Source organism: Siphateles boraxobius, unplaced genomic scaffold (genome assembly GCF_051911475.1).
Source record: "Siphateles boraxobius isolate OS27281-9 unplaced genomic scaffold, OSU_SipBor_1 22, whole genome shotgun sequence".
Lineage (NCBI taxonomy): Eukaryota > Metazoa > Chordata > Actinopteri > Cypriniformes > Leuciscidae > Siphateles > Siphateles boraxobius.
In genome coordinates, this window is record NW_027508833.1 from 41,170,001 (window position 1) to 41,188,631 (window position 18,631).

General features: G+C 38.0%; 1 protein-coding gene across 3 annotated transcripts in view; it reads left to right on the forward strand.

Moving 5' to 3' along the window:
• dph6 (diphthamine biosynthesis 6) overlaps positions 1–18,631 on the forward strand; it is a 127,388-nt gene that overhangs the window by 67,235 nt on the left and 41,522 nt on the right. The gene's annotated exons all lie outside the window — the stretch shown is intronic.

Below are 18,631 nucleotides of genomic sequence, written 5' to 3' on the forward strand. Positions count from 1 at the left end.
TATAAAATATTTATATTTATATATAATATAAATGATATCTTTATACTGTACATATACAGTATATACATGCAAATATTTCTCAATTATATACATGCACGTGTGTGTGTATTTATATAGGCAAAATAATTCGACACAGTACACAAACATATATTATGTAAACACAAACTTTTATTTTGGATGCGATTAATCACAATTAAACGTTTCACAGCCCTATTTCCAACGCAAGAAGTTAAATGCTAGTCGAATACTGTAAATCAATTCTTCACAAGAATCACATTATATTTTATCATTTGTTATACTGAAGAATTTTGCTTAACATTTGTTTTTATTTACTTATTTGTTCATGTACCAATATAACAATAGCTAGTAAAAGCAGCAATATTTATTTAGCAATTGCATTTATGTGACCTGAGTTGAGTTGCCTCTGATTAACGGGTAAAACAGAAGTGAAAGAATGACTTGAACTCGTGTTACTGAGAATAAGCAACACATCCATCGCCTGTAGGCCACGCTCTCACACTGAAGCTTTTCATTCATTTTAACTTTACATGTGGTGCGATTGTTGAAGGACAGTTTTGAATCAGTTCGGTGAAATGGATCAGTTCAGAAGAATTGATTCGTGCGAATGAATCAAACCCTGTGTGTATTTTTGCTACAGAGGTTTAAAATTTGTTAAACTAGTAATAATGTGCCTCATTTATCAATCTAACGTAGAAACGAGCACAGAAATCATCTTTCGACAGGGTTCACATGTGATCCATGAAACATTTACATGCTGCCAAATCCCATTGTATGAACAATCGTATATTGATAAATGGGGCGGCTTAAAACAATCGTCATTTTAATATCATGCCCCTAAAAAAATGTTGACGACTCGGAGAAACATAACCCGGCCAAGAAGAGGAAGTATCTCAAGAAAGAGAAATTGATCTTACTGTAGAAACACCGACTAACCTCGTAATTACAAACAATTATATTCATTCATAATATGCATATTAAATACTGTTAAATAAAACTAAACATTTACAAACATTATATCATAAGCTATTTTCCTCTCACCTCACAACAAATCCTTTAAATGTAACGGTATTCAGAACAAGAATTAAAAATAAGTAGCTATGAACTATATATTAAATTATGAAATATAACACAAATTAGGCTATAGTGGCATTCATTATAAACAACATACAAACATCGTCAAAATGAATTTATTTAAAGTGAAACTGTGCGGCACGAGGCTCGCCTATCTCATTCGGCTCAAATTCAAATATGTTTCTATATTTGCAACGTAACGTTGATTGCTAAACTATTATTCATTACGTGAGCTTTCCTGTAGCTCAAACAGTAGAGCGCTGGCGCTTGCGACGCCAAGGTCATGGGTTCGATTCCCAGGGAAAGCAAGAACTGATAAGAATGTAAATGTGAACCTTGAAAGGCAATGTAAGTTACTGTGGATAAAAGCGTCAGCCGAATGCATGAATGTACATGTAAAGAAAGCTTTGTGTTTCACTCGAGTCCCAGAGTCCATGTAACACCGCATCCTTCATCTGCACACACACGTGTGTGTTTGTGCGAACACACTGATTTTACAGCACACCGTTTCAGTAGAGCAGTGTTTGGGTGACTGCATTTTAGTTGGTTGGATGATGAATGGCTAAAATGTAAAGTTAGCAACGCTAGAATATATGTTATGTTGTGTGTGCGCGCGATCAGCTGGATTTAATAATAAAGAAAACATGCATTAGCTTCATTAAAACAAGCATAGCCTATAGGGAACTTGTTGCACAGTTGTTGTTTTTTTTGTTAATCTGTTAATTATTTAAGTTCAATATATTTTGTGTAGTCGTATTTATATTATTCCTTTTATATAGTTAGTTTCAGTTTCCCTCGGTTCACAGAAGCGCCGCTGGTGTGTGATGTGTGAGAATCCTCATGTTCTGTTGTTTGCGCACACAAAGCTGAAGCCCCGGGGAAATAATGTCACACACACCCATCTATTCTAATTCAGTTTTTAACATTGGCATTCTTAACGGTTAGTGATCGATTGAGCTTGGGTTGAAGAAAATGCTCTCATTAAATCCTCCACTAGATCTACTATGCTCATGCTAGTCAAAGCTCCCGCGCGCGAGACGAGGGATTTGATCGTAGCCACCGCTCACGACCGTATGGATAAATCCCAAGTTTAGTGTGGAAATGGCCTTTCGCCTATTATTCTGATGTGCGTTTGTTTCATAAATGAGACCCAATATGAACAAAGTAACACATTATTACATAGAAAAAGTGGCAGGTGTGTTATTTTACACTTCAGGATTCAATGCACAGATCATTTGACATACAGTATAGATTGCTTTGTTCCATCCATTACAATGATTCTCACTGTCAATCCGATTCAATTGCACATTTAAATACGGTTGCTAATGCAAAAACTCCTGTTATAATCAACAAAGCTGTGCAGTGAATCTCTTATTGACATTGTTTCTGACTAACATAAACAGATCTGATTGGCCATTGCGTTCATGCGCTCAACAGATATGTCTGTGATTGGCTATAAAAGCTGAACGCTGCAAAAACACGGAGTAAATAGAAACCTTCGATGCTCTTCACAGAGCGCTCACACATAAACACTCACGAGAGAGTTTTAAACCTTATTCACAGCAGCGCCATCTTTGATTTTTAATGGAAAACCATGTTCTGTGCTGACCAGCCCATAATGTTGCATTCGTTTCTCAACGGCAGGTTTTCTTTCCTATCACTGGACAGCAGAAACGTGAAAATACGATGAAAACTCTTATTTCATGGAGAGCATCCATCCACATCCTAGTTAAAGACACTTAATATAAAGTGGGACCCATTTATTTAAAATATATATTCTGTAAATGTTAAGTAATGTTAAATTTAATATGTAAATAAAGTAGTAAGAAGGGAGCATGGTAAAAACAGCAATGTGTTTATAATTAATTAATATAAAATGCTATGTATAGAATTAAAGTCCCCCTGTAGTCAATAATTTTATCCCTTAAAACTCACCTTTGATCACCCAAATTAAATATTTAAAAATTTTCCCATGCAAAAAAAAAATCTTCATGCCTTAAAATATCTTGACTGTAACTCGACACCCTTGCTCATTTAGTATACGCGGTTCTATGAATATGCAAATGAGCCCCGCCTCCACTCACTCACTCACTCAGAGATCCACTCGTTGACGATCACACGTTGATCTGATTGGTTACAAGGTAGTTTGTGACGTCAGAAACACCAGCGATTTCAAAGCGTGTTTTTGAGACTGTCTTTGGTTCACTGCAGTTTTAAGCAGAAAATACTCAGCAATGCTGTCGACTTATGAATTTACACATGGTTTGTCTTAAAGCATATTAAAAACACCACATAGACACATAAACAACATTAAAAGCTGGATTTTCACCTCAGGTGAAATTAACATTCAATTAACAATTAACTGTGTGTGTGTGTGTGTGTGTGTGTGTGTGTGTGTGTGTGTGTGTGTGTGTGTGTGTGTGTGGGTGTGTGTGTGTGTGTGTGTTTGTAAACCTGTTTGAAAGAGTTAATCTGCGTAAACGAATCAAACCTCCCAAATGCGTTCTCTTTTATTCTGAGTTTGTGCCGCGAGAGAAACTGAACGAGCAGAAATATTCACACTGTTAAATTACCATAACCGGTGTATTGTAAATAATAACCAGGAGAGTTCAGAGGAGTCCTCGTCCCGACCGGTTAAACACTAACTCACCCGCGCCGGAGCCGTAGATGTGTGTGTCCTGAAGGTCACGAGTGCAGACCGCAGAACAGGAGCCAGTGCATCGATGCGTTCATGTTGTTTGTGACAGGATGCACACATGAATCAGTCGAACACACTCGTCATCTCACGACCTGCCGAACGCTTCATGATGCTGGTATGAGCTTGTACTGGGACGCTCTGGATCTGTCAGAGCGATGGTCTTCTGCCGACACACTCCTTCATTAATGTGCTCGCCTCGACATCTGATCCTAATTGTGTCTGAATGGCTCATGAATCATGTGTTACTGGAGCCTGAGCGGCTCTTCATGTCGACAGGACACAGGAACTACAGTCAAACCCAACATTATTCACACCAGATATCAATTCTGATATTTAGTGTGTGCAGGACAATGTAGTTCATTTATGTAACTGAGGAGAGCAAAATAAAGTAAACTGTGACATATTATACCCAAAAACTCTTCATACAGCGACTACCAGTAAATATTATAAAAATGATTGGGACACTTTGAGCTGATCATGTTTTGCTGAAGTGTTTTTTCTTTAATAACTAATGCAGCTTTTTACACCACAGACTGAACAACATGAAGCATTGATTGGTAATTGGTTGAGCTAAACTGGTATTATCTAATTGTGTAGTTAAATTTAACAGCTGACAGATATTCAACATAATTCATGTGTGAGAGTCTAACAGAAGGACGGACAAAACCTGTGAAATATCCACTGATATGATAACTCTGAGTTCTGCTCATGTTTTCTGAACTATAGCGAATAAACTGTGATAATGTGGGAAATGTTGAAGGTGTGTGATATATGCTGGTTTGACTGTAGGTCGGGCTCCACAAACAGAGCAGAAATATATATGAACCCATCGCTTATTCAGTTCCTCTGAATCAGAGCGTTTGGGAAAGAAAACTGTGATGTGTGAAACCGCACAGTCTTCATGCCTATAACCGAAATGCTAAAAAAAATAAAAACACTTGATTATTTTCATTGAAAATACCCAAAGATGCAATATGAATCAGATTGAAATGAAAGTTGTTGTGACAGGATAATGTGTGCATGTTTTTATAAACCAAAAGCTTGAAAAAAACTCTGTGCACGTATATTTTTGAATTGCATATTGAAGATGGAAGATGAAAAACACAATAATAGTGGCTTGTGTTTGAGGAGACCAGCGAGCGCTGTCCGGTCTCATCTCGTCCAGATCCGTACGACCGTCCCATTACTATGGTAACGAGGGTTATTCCTGTACGCCAGCGTTTGACAGGACAGGCTTTGACACGCAGACAAACACGGGGAAGAGCGAACGCTAGAAAACGCCGGCAATTAGACAGGAAGATTTCAGCGCCTCGGGCTCCTGTGCGATGTCCAAGCCTCACATCTGAGACTTTATCACTCATTTCTTCCACATTATTATTGCATTCTCATGCAACAGTGGACGGCCGTCACCATTGTGCCTTAATTTATTAGGGAGATGTTGCGTTTTAATGGCCGTAGCTGAATGGAGATATTAACGTTTATGTTCCATTTACTTTTGGCCTCTCACTTTGTCATTAATTTCTCGTTTGACTTGTACCTTTTAACCTCGCTCGTTCATTTTTCATAAGCCATTGTCATTCTCGCCCGTTGCACAAGATATAAAAGTGCTGTGGATGAATAATAGACAGCTGCAGCATCTTCACTTTCATGCAGATTCATTATTCATACTTCAGTTTTTGTAAGTGTGATTCTTGCAAAAATACACGCCCAACTCACAAATATAACAACCCTTTTATACATTATTTTCATGCCAATTAACCAAAATGCAGAATATTGTGAACTTTATTATTTTCATTAAAGATTACCATTAGATTTTTGTTAACATAATAGTTATTTTTTCCAGATAAATGAACATAATGCAATGTTTTTATTTAAATCAGACTAAATTAAACAATACCATTATACATCATTTTTGCATTAGCTTAATGAGAATGAGACTTTTTAAATTACAGTAAAGATACATTTGAATTGAAAAAAAAGTCAATGGAAAAAAAAAAAGTTAAATTAGAATTAATTTTCTTTATTTAAATAAAACACACACATTTTAAATTGGTGTGAAATATGACCTGGATGGCCAAAAAAAAAAAAATAGTACAAATACTCAAAATGTTGCTATTTATGTTTTATTTCACTGAAACCCAACAGCACTCAGAAACTAGACTAAATATTGCACATTCGATAATATTCATTCTGCAGAAACTTGTACTATATATATAAAAGAGATGTTTTTGTGAAAACTCATGTATTAAAATAAAACCGCATTGGAGATGCAGTCACCCTTATCAGAGCAAATTAAACAAATATTAAAAATAAACTCGTCTTGCCTAAACCACTGTAAAACCCTGTGAACCTAATAAAAAGCTTTTAAATTTCATAACGGTGAGTTTATTTAGCTGGTGTTAATGAGCAGTGGTTTGATGTGACTGGATCGTTCTGTGTTTCATGAAGTCACACTGCCATCTTTTGAACAGATGCTGAAACTGCACTCGTGTGTGTGTGTGTGTGTTGGATGGACTGCGTGTGTGTCGATGGTCTCGTGTGATGATGTGACGCAGCCTGACATGAGGAGAGACCCTCACACACCGGACCAGAACCACAGATATGTGTGGATTGGGTTTCGGCATCATTCAGTCAGACATCATCACTGATGCCCCTCGGCCGAAACCTCCCAACCCTTGCCAGTCCCCCGAATTAGGGAGATTAGCGGGAAAGCGCATAATGCGGGATGATGGTATTTGTCATCATTTGCATTGTCCTGGAAAGATCCTGTTTGATAGAGCGACGCGTGAGGGGCTTGTCATGTCCCACGGGCAGGTCACAGGGAGATTTCTGCGCTTTGTGCATCAGTCGAAAAAGCCTCACAACCAATTTGTCACAAAAGCAGCGCGTTTGACGGCGGCGGGGCGTTTCTCCTCCTCGCTCAATGACGGCTGCTTATATTTCGGACAAGCTTGTGTTGTTTAGATATCGAATGTGCAATATTTAGTCTAGCTTCTGAGCGTTGTTGGTTTCAGTGAAATAAAACATAAACAGAAGCAGTTCGAGTGTTATATTGTGTCTTTCTCCCGTCTGACCTCCAAACAGCCGATAGATAGAGAGCAATAATCAGCGTAAATCTGACAGAAGCCGGGGTGACAGCGTTCCTCATCCGGCTCGGGGTCAGGCGCTCCTCAAAGACACCGGCTCATCTGTCACACTTCTATCACGTGTGTGCTTTCAGATTTTTGTTCATCTGAATCCAGTCAAAAGGCTTCCTTTGTGCATTTGGGTAAAGCTATTTATAGTGCTGCTCAAGTTACTCTGATTTCCTGCGACGCATAGCATGAGCAAATAAAATACAGAGACTTGATCAGGCCTTCAGAACGAGATTTGAGGATTTGACATTCTCACGAGCGTTTGAAAGTGAAGTGTTGAAGAAGCATGAATCACTGCAAGTGTATGATATTCAACATGCCATCTGAAGCTGGAAGACCAGTAATAATTCAGCAATGCAGACATAATGCATTAGAAATGCTGTAATAGAGTAATAGTGCAGTAATGTAGTAATAGTGCAGTAATGATGCAGTAATAACACAGCAATGCAGTAATAGTGCAGTAATGCGGTAATAGTGCAGTAATAGTTATAGTGCAACAGTAATGTATTAATAATACTGTAATAGTGCAGCAATAATATAGCAATAATACAGTAATGATGCAGTAATAAGACGGTAATAGTGCAGTAATAAAGCAGGAGTCACGTATTAAAAACACAGTAATAGTGCAGTAATGATGCAGTAATGATGCGGTAACGATGCAGTAATAGTGTAGCAATGATGCAGTAATAGTGTAGTAATGATGAAGTAATGGTGCATTAATAGTGATGCAGTAATAGTGCAGTAATGATGCAGTAATTGTGCATTAATAGTGATGCAGTAATAGTGCAGTAATTGATGCAGTACTAGTGCAGTAATAGTGCAGTAATGATGGAGTAATGGTGCATTAATAGTGATGCAGTAATAGTGTAGTAATGATGAAGTAATTGTGCATTAATAGTGATGCAGTAATAGTGTAGCAATGATGCAGTAATAGTGTAGTAATGATGAAGTAATGGTGCATTAATAGTGATGCAGTAATAGTGCAGTAATTGATGCAGTACTAGTGCAGTAATAGTGCAGTAATGATGGAGTAATGGTGCATTAATAGTGTTGCAGTAATAGTGCAGTAATTGATGCAGTACTAGTGCAGTAATAGTGCAGTAATGATGGAGTAATGGTGCATCTTAGTGATGCAGTAATAGTGTAGTAATGATGCAGTAATTGTGCATTAATAGTGATGCAGTAATAGTGCAGTAATGATGCAGTACTAGTTCAATAATAGTGCAGTAATGATGGAGTAATGGTGCATTAATAGTGATGCAGTAATAGTGTAGTAATGATGCAGTACTAATGCATTAATAATGATGCAGTAATTGATGCAGTACTAGTGCAGTAATAGTGCAGTAATGATGGAGTAATGGTGCATTAATAGTGATGCAGTAATAGTGTAGTAATGATGAAGTAATTGTGCATTAATAGTGATGCAGTAATAGTGCAGTAATAGTGCAGTAATGATGGAGTAATGGTGCATCTTAGTGATGCAGTAATAGTGTAGTAATGATGCAGTAATTGTGCATTAATAGTGATGCAGTAATAGTGCAGTAATGATGCAGTACTAGTTCAATAATAGTGCAGTAATGATGGAGTAATGGTGCATTAATAGTGATGCAGTAATAGTGTAGTAATGATGAAGTAATTGTGCATTAATAGTGATGCAGTACTAGTGCAGTAATAGTGCAGTAATGATGGAGTAATGGTGCATCTTAGTGATGCAGTAATAGTGTAGTAATGATGCAGTAATTGTGCATTAATAGTGATGCAGTAATAGTGCAGTAATGATGCAGTACTAGTTCAATAATAGTGCAGTAATGATGGAGTAATGGTGCATTAATAGTGATGCAGTAATAGTGTAGTAATGATGCAGTACTAATGCATTAATAATGATGCAGTAATTGATGCAGTACTAGTGCAGTAATAGTGCAGTAATGATGGAGTAATGATGCATTAATAGTGATGCAGTAATAGTGTAGTAATGATGAAGTAATTGTGCATTAATAGTGATGCAGTAATAGTGCAGTAATGATGCAGTACTAGTTCAATAATAGTGCAGTAATGATGGAGTAATGGTGCATTAATAGTGATGCTGTAATAGTGCAGTAATGATGCAGTACTAATGCATTAATAATGATGCAGTAATAGTGCAGTAATGATGCAGTAATAGTGCGGTAATGATGCAGTAATAGTGCAGTAATGATGCAGTAATAGTGCAGTAATGATGCACTAATAGTGCAGTAACGATGCAGTAATAGTGCAGTAATGATGCAGTACTAGTGCTTTAATAATGATGCAGTAATGATGCAGTAATAGTGCAGTAATGATGCAGTAATAGTGCTTTAATAATTATGCAGTAATGATGCAGTAATAGTGCAGTAATGATGCAGTAATAGTGCAGTAATGATGCAGTAATAGTGCAGTAATGATGCAGTACTAGTGATTTAATAATGATGCAGTAATAGTGCAGTAATGATGCAGTAATAGTGCTTTAATAATTATGCAGTAATGATGCAGTAATAGTGCAGTAATGATGCAGTACTAGTGCTTTAATAATGAATCAGTAATGATGCAGTAATAGCGCAGTAATGATGCAATAATAGTGCTTTAATAATTATGCAGTAATGATGCAGTAATAGTGCAGTAATGATGCAGTAATAGTGCAGTAATGATGCAGTACTAGTGCTTTAATAATGAATCAGTAATGATGCAGTAATAGCGCAGTAATGATGCAATAATAGTGCTTTAATAATTATGCAGTAATGATGCAGTAATAGTGCAGTAATGATGCAGTAATAGTGCAGTAATGATGCAGTACTAGTGCTTTAATAATGATGCAGTAATGCAGTAATAGTGCAGTAATGATGCAGTAATAGTGCTTTAATAATTATGCAGTAATGATGCAGTAATAGTGCAGTAATGATGCAGTAATAGTGCAGTAATGATGCAGTAATAGTGCAGTAATGATGCAGTACTAGTGCTTTAATAATGATGCAGTAATAGTGCAGTAATGATGCAGTAATAGTGCTTTAATAATTATGCAGTATGGATGCAGTAATAGTGCAGTAATGATGCAGTAATAGTGTAGTAATGATGCAGTAATAGTGCTTTAATAATTATGCAGTAATGATGCAGTAATAGTGCTTTAATAATGATGCAGTAATAGTGCTTTAATAATGATGCAGTAATGATGCAGTAATAGTGCAGTAATGATGCAGTAATAGTGCTTTAATAATTATGCAGTAATGATGCAGTAATAGTGCAGTAATGATGCCGTAATAGTGCAGTAATGATGCAGTAATAGTGCTTTAATAATTATGCAGTAATGATGCAGTAATAGTGCAGTAATGATGCAGTAATAGTGCTTTAATAATTATGCAGTAATGATGCAGTAATAGTGCAGTAATGATGCAGTAATAGTGCAGTAATGATGCAGTAATAGTGCAGTAATGATGCAGTACTAGTGCTTTAATAATGATGCAGTAATAGTGCAGTAATGATGCAGTACTAGTGCTTTAATAATTATGCAGTAATGATGCAGTAATAGTGCAGTAATGATGCAGTAATAGTGCCGTAATGATGCAGTAATAGTGCAGTAATGATGCAGTAATAGTGCAGTAATGATGCAGTAATAGTGCAGTAATGATGCAGTACTAGTGCATTAATAATGGTGCATTAATAGTGATGCAGTAATAGTGCAGTAATGATGCAGTACTAGTGCGGTAATGATAGAGTCATGGTGCATTAATAGTGATGCAGTAATAGTGCAGTAATGATGCAGTAATAGTGCAGTAATGATGTAGTAATAGTGCAGTAATGATGCAGTAATAGTGCAGTAATGATGCAGTAATAGTGCAGTAATGATGCAGTAATAGTGCAGTAATGATGCAGTAATAGTGCAGTAATGATGTAGTAATAGTGCAGTAATGATGCAGTAATAGTGCATTAATAATGATGCAGTAATGATGCAGTACTAGTGCAGTAATGATGCAGTACTATTGCATTAATATTGATGCAGTAATGATGCAGTAATAGTGCATTAATATTGATGCAGTAGTGATGCAGTAATAGTGCATTAATATTGATGCAGTAATAGTGCAGTAATGATGCAGTACTATTGCATTAATATTGATGCAGTAGTGATGCAGTAATAGTGCATTAATATTGATGCAGTAATAGTGCAGTAATGATGCAGTACTAGTGCAGTAATAGTGAGGTAATGATGCAGTAATGATGCAGTAATAGTGCAGTAATGATGCAGTAATAGTGCAGTAATAGTTCAATTCAATTCAAATTTATTTGTATAGCGCTTTTCACAATACATATTGTTTCAAAGCAGCTTTACAGAAAGTGGATTTCAGAAATGTACATAGAAGAAATACAGTTAGTCAATCAGGTATTAATTTAGGGCATAAAATATCGCCGGCGTCAAGTCGTCTCTTCACAGGCGTCGAGTCGTCTCTTCACAGGCGTTTAGTCATCTCATCGCAGGTGTTGGGGGAGTAGTGATGCAGTAATAGTGCAGTAATAATGATATATACTCTGAAGACTCTCTGGAGCTCCTGATCATGATTGGTCAATAGATTCATTCTGTGGACAAGATATACTGTACGTACACCACCATTCAAAAGTTTAGGATGAATGCTATTTATTTTAATTTATAAACTTTTGTTCATCAAGGCTGCATTAAATTGATCAAGTGACAGTAAAAACAGTAAAAAAAAGTCAGGACCTCGGTTTAACGTCTCATCCGAAGGACGGTGCTCTTTGACAGTATAGTGTCCCCGATCACTACACTGGGGCATTAGAGCCCACACAGACCCCAGGGTGAGTTAGGGCCCACACAGACCTCAGGGTGAGTTAGGGCCCACACAGACCCCAGGGTGAGTTAGGGCCCACTCAGAACCCAGGGTGAGTTAGGGACCACACAGACCCCAGGGTGAGTTAGGGCCCACACAGAACCCAGGGTGAGTTAGGGACCACACAGACCCCAGGGTGAGTTAGGGACCACACAGATCCCAGGGTGAGTTAGGGACCACACAGACCCCAGGGTGAGTTAGGGCCCACTCAGAACCCAGGGTGAGTTAGGGACCACACAGACCCCAGGGTGAGTTAAAGCCCACTCTGAACCCAGGGTGAGTTAGGGACCACACAGACCCCAGGGTGAGTTAGGGCCCACTCAGAACCCAGAGTTAGTTAGGGACCACACAGACCCCAGGGTGAGTTAGAGCCCACTCAGAACCCAGGGTGAGTTAGGGCCCACTCAGAACCCAGAGTTAGTTAGGGCCCACACAGACCCCAGGGTGAGTTAGAGCCCACTCAGAACCCAGGGTGAGTTAGGGACCACACAGACGCCAGGGTGAGTTAGGGACCACACAGACCCCAGGGTGAGTTAGAGCCCACTCAGAACCCAGGGTGAGTTAGGGACCACACAGACGCCAGGGTGAGTTAGGGACCACACAGACCCCAGGGTGAGTTAGGGCCCACACAGACCCCGGGGTGAGTTAGGGCCCACACAGACCCCGGGGTGAGTTAGGGCCCACACAGACCCCAGGGTGAGTTAGGGCCCACACAGACCCCGGGGTGAGTTAGGGCCCACACAGACCCCGGGGTGAGTTAGGGCCCACACAGTATCCAGGGGCCACACAGACCCCGGGGTGAGTTAGGGCCCACACAGACCCCAGGGTGAGTTAGGGCCCACACAGACCCCGGGGTGAGTTAGGGCCCACACAGTGTCCAGGGGCCACACAGACCCAAGGGTGAGTGCCCCCTGCTGGCCTCACTCACACCTCCAGCAGAAACATGGGTCTCCAAGGAGTCTCCCATCCAGACCCTGGCCAGCCTCAGCCCTGCTGGCCTCAGTGGGGACCGGTCCTGCGCTACTGGGGATGTGGCTGCACTATACATGTATAATATTACAAAAGATTAAATGCTGTTATGTTCTTCAAAGAATCATATTACCAGTGTTATTTTAGTACTATTGACAGTTTTTACTAGTATTTTGAATTAGGTTTTGTTTTTATATTTTTTATATTTATATATATTTATATACAGCTCTGGAAAAAAATGAAGAGACCACTGCAAAATTATCAGTTTCTCTGGTTTTACTATTTATAGGTATGTGTTTGGGTGAAATTAACATTTTTGTTTTATTCTATAAACTACTGACAACATTTCTCCCAAATTCCAAATAAAAATATTGTAATGTAGAGCATTTATTTGCAGAAAACGACAACTGGTCAAAATAACAAAAAAAGATGCAGTGTTGTCAGACCGCGAATAATGGAAAGAAAATAAATTCATAATCATTTTTAAACAACACAATACTGATGTTTTAACGTAGGAAGAGTTCAGAAATCAATATTTGGTGGAATAACCCTGATTTTCTCTCCACGGTCTCTCACAGTGGTGTTGGGGACAGAAACTCAAGAGCTCGGCTGGAAAAACCCCTCCTCAGAGTCGGGGAATTGTGGCTTGACTCATGTGTCCTTCACAAAGACAGATCTGCCCGATCGCAGCCTTGCTGAAGCCCCAGATCATCAGTGTTCAGTTTTGTCCAACACCTGGTCCATGTACAAGGTTGTCCTGGAAGAACACTTGCTTCGTTCTGCTCTGACAATATTCCCCGACTCTGAGGATGGGTTTTTCCTGCAGGACAACGCTCCACACAGCGGGGCCAGTCAAGGACCTGATGGAGGACCACCAGATCAAGACCCTGTCCTGGCCAGCCCTGAACTCCACTGAAAACCTCTGGAACGAGATGAAGAGGAAGATGATGGTCACAAGCATCAAACACAGCCAAGCTCTTGAGTTTCTGTCCCCAACATCACTGTGAGAGACTGACGAGAATATGAGAGCTGTGATTGAAGATCAGAGTTATTCCACCAAATATTGATTTCTGAACTCTTCCTACGTTAAAACATCAGTATTGTGTTGTTTAAAAATGATTATGAATTTATTTTCTTTCCATTATTCGAGGTCTGACAACACTGCATCTTTTTTGTTATTTTGACCAGTTGTCGTTTTCTGCAAATAAATGCTCTACATTACAATATTTTTATTTGGAATTTGGTAGAAATGTTTTCAGTAGTTTATAGAATAAAAAAAAAGTTAATTTCACCCAAACACATACCTATAAATAGTAAAACCAAAAAAAACTGATAATTTTGCAGTGGTCTCTTCATTTTTTCTAGAGCTATATATATATATACACATTTCCGTTAAAGTTTAAGTAATTTAACGTTTGTGACATTTTTATTAGGTTTTACTTTTAAAAAAAAAAATTTTATTCGTTTTTATTTTAGTTCAAGCTATTTAACTACATCAAGTTAAACTAAATGAAAATAAAAAATATTGCGTTGAATTAAAATGTTTGTATATTTAATTTAGCTTTCCGTTAACATTTTGTTATATTTCAATTAAATACTTTTTTTGATTGTTTTAGTTCACTATAGTTCACTCCACACTGTTTCTTCTCACACTTCACACAATATTAATTTAGTCAACATTCGGTTTGTGTTCAGACCAGCTCACGAGAAACTGTTCACTGAAGTCGTAAAGGAGGGATCGGCTCACACACACGTCACTGGTTCAGGATCATGTGTGTGTGTGTGTGTGCGGTTCCTCCATCAATTATGCATGAAGCTTCAGATGCGCGTGCATTAGCATTAGCATACCTGATGGTGCTTTTCCTGCGCGTCCTTGACCAGCGCCACTGAGTCTGACTGTTCGTCAATAACAGGTCGTTTAGCCAGAGCCAGAAATAACATCTTTCAGGTCACCTCCACTGACTAGCAGATGCGGAGACTCGGAGACGTCATTAACATGCAGGACATCAGCTGCTCCTTTCCTCAGGAAATAAATCTTTTGGGAAGCGCCTCGCTCCAGCCTTAAAGTTGCCTTTTCCTGAAACACTTTGTCGGTTGCTGTGAGTTAAATGAAACGCGGTGCCATAGTTTGACCCCTATGAATATTAATAAGGCTCTATTAAAAATGCATGTGGCGTTGTAGTTGTTGATCAGATTTTGGATGCCCATGCAAATTGGCCTGTCTTCCCTGTCAGCGCGCGGATGAATAATGTAGTTGTGTTGTATATTCAGGGACACACCATTGACAGTCAATTAACAGGTTTGATTGGTGTGTGAACTCATTCTTTTGAACTGTTAATTTTATGTAAATAGTATTCCCCGGATCCCGGGTTACCTGCGCCAGGCTGTTAATAATTGATCACGCCGCACCTGTTTTTATTTTTAAATATTATAATAGCCGAGAGGTCTTGCTTTTGATATTCAAATCCACAAATATGAAGCCGAAAGTGCTTCTTTTCTAAATCCTCTCTGTATGTCCGACTCCATGCCGGATTGTGTGGGAAAGGTCTGATGGCTCATAACGGGAACGCCAATCCCGATTTGGGAACGCCGTAGATTTGGGAATGGCGCTCCCAGGTACATGATGTGCTTTCTTTCTTTCTGTCTCCTCGTCCTGGTAATTTGCAGCGGTCCGGGCGGATGCGGAAGATTCATCACAGTTGACAGGAGAAGCCAGCAGCGGGATCTCCAGAAACACATATGATTATGGAAATGAATGTGACTGTTCACTCCCTGCAGAAAAGCGCTTTCTGTTGATCTGTCGTTTCACAAACACGTCTTGCAAAATGCTGATTTTAGAGGAAAGAACATCGTACACGCTTTCTAAGAAAAGTCCTGGGAACGAATATGTGCATGCAAGTTTGTCTCCAACACAACATAAAAAATATTCTAAATTGAAAAATAAAATAAATGTCAGCTGAAATCAATCACGTTGTTAAAAACTGTAACACTTTACAATAAGGTTTCATTTGCTATTAACGTGAACTGACCATGATACTGTGATAATACTTGATAACAATGATAATACTTCTACAGCGTTTATTAATCTTAGTTCATGTTCATTCCAGCATTTACTCATACGTTATTAACTCTTTCCCTGCCAAAACATGATTCTCTCAGCTATTTGCTCAAAATGTTGAATTTTTATTCAACTTTATAAAAAAAAAATCATGAAGCTAGAACAAAATGTTTTGTTTAAAAGCAGAGGCTCTGTTCTTTCTTTTGATATATTGCATATTCAGATATTCATACAACAAAATATTCTGGAGGCCATGAAATGCTCAAAAACGCTGTGGACATCTCTTTAAACGCTGACGGGAAAGAGTTCAAATCTGTTGTTGTATCTGTTAATATTATTGGTAACACTTTACAGTAATGTTCATTAGTTAACATGAATTAATAATGAACTGCGCTTCTTCAGCGTTTATTCATCTTTGTTAATGTTAATTTCAACATTTACTAATACTTTATTAAAATCAAATATTGTATTTGTTAACATTAGTTAATCCTCAGTGAACTAACATGAACAAACAATGAACAGCTGTATTTATATTATATAATGATATATTTATTAACTAACTTTGACAGAGATTAATAAATACTGATGCTCATGGTTAGTTCATGTTAGTTAATACATTAACTAATGTTAACTAATGAACCTTATTATAAAGTGTTACCATATTATTTAATGGACACATGAACTAACAATAACCAGCTGTATTTTTAATAATCAACATTACCAAAGTAGCAAATGGATTGATCACTGTTAGTTAATATTATATAATGCATTAACTAATGGGACCTTATTGTAAAGTGTTACCAATTTAAATTGTATTTACTTGTTGAACTAGTTGAAACATCTCATTTTCATTTCGTTTAACTTGACATAATAAAATAAATAGAACTAAAACTGGAAAAAAACTTTTAAAAATACACCAAATTATAATAAAGATGAAAAATAAAATAAAAACTCATGCAAAATTTTAATAAAAACTATATGATCCCAAACTAACACTCTAAATCAAACGTAGAATGATCCTTTTGGATCAAACGCATGCGTGTGTCCATTCAATCAAAGCCCCTTCTTTCTTTCTCTCTCTTCGCATCAAACACCTGAAGTGTGTGTTTAGAAGTGTGTGTTGTGTGGTTCCTGTGTAAAGCAGAGATTGTGCAGCGTTTGACCTCTGGAACGCCACATCTCTGACCAGCTCCTTTATTTATAGCTGCAGATTCTCAGCTCATTATCGCCTGGTTATTAGTGAATGCGCGAGCTTTCATCGCTGTGTGAAACGGGAACTCTAGGTGATAAAATAACAGTGAAGGTGTGGAGCTTTAATTGATGCTCTGCTCTTCAAACACTAATGCTATAATAATGTTAATGAATTGCACCTTTTTTGATGCAAGTCTCTGGCGTTTGGCTGAAATCTTCACTGTGTCGTGATTTATGGCTGTTTCCATCAGCAGCGGATACAAGACCGGCCGGGAAACTTTCTCATTTTTGGTCAGTTCTGAGTGTTTTCAGCTTCAGAAAGGCAAACTAAATCAAACTAAATCAAGCTTAATTTCTACAGCGCTTTATTCAGTACAGACTGTTTCAAAGCAACATCACAGTGATAATCAAAACCAGTGACACAAACTTCTTCAAATACGAGACTCTCACAGAAGACATTAGTGTCATTAATCAGATCAAGTTTTGTTCTCATCTGATAGTCAGCGCAGTCAATATTACTGAATATTCATTAGATGTATAAAATATTAAGTGCATTTTAAATTGTACAAATGCATTTTTTACTGAATATTACCATGTACAAGCTCTTTGTATTTTTTAATCTTTTATGGCTTTTGCAAATTTTGCAAGCCTGTATATCTGAATACAGATCAAATTTAAAACTTGATTTATGTGATTTTATTATTTTCTTACAATAAACATTAAATATGCTGACATTTTATCTTTCATTTATTTATTTATATTTAATATATATTTGTTAATTCATCCATATGTATTATATATTTGTTTATAAATAATAAATAAATAATTAATATATGAGTTGTTATCTCTGAATAAACCAGACAGGGTGATCAGGATCAGGTCTTCATCGGCCTGAAGGGGGTTTATTCTGTGATAACACACACACACACACACCTGAAGGGAGTTTATTCTGTAATAACACACACTCGCACACACACACACACACCTGAAGGGGGTTGATTCAGTGATAACACACACACACACACCTGAAGGGAGTTTATTCTGTGATAACACACACTCACACACACACACACACACCTGAAGGGGGTTTATTCTGTAATAACACACACTCGCACACACACACACACACCTGAAGGGGGTTTATTCTGTGATAACACACACACACACACACACCTGAAGGGAGTTTATTCTGTAATAACACACACTCGCACACACACACACACACCTGAAGGGGGTTGATTCAGTGATAACACACACACACACACACACACCTGAAGGGAGTTTATTCTGTGATAACACACACTCACACACACACACACACACCTGAAGGGGGTTTATTCTGTAATAACACACACTCGCACACACACACACACACCTGAAGGGGGTTTATTCTGTGATAACACACACACACACACACACCTGAAGGGAGTTTATTCTGTAATAACACACACTCGCACACACGCACACACACCTGAAGGGGGTTGATTCAGTGATAACACACACACACACACCTGAAGGGAGTTTATTCTGTGATAACACACACTCACACACACACACACACACACACACCTGAAGGGGGTTTATTCCGTGATAACACACACTCACACACACACACACACACACACCTGAAGGGGGTTTA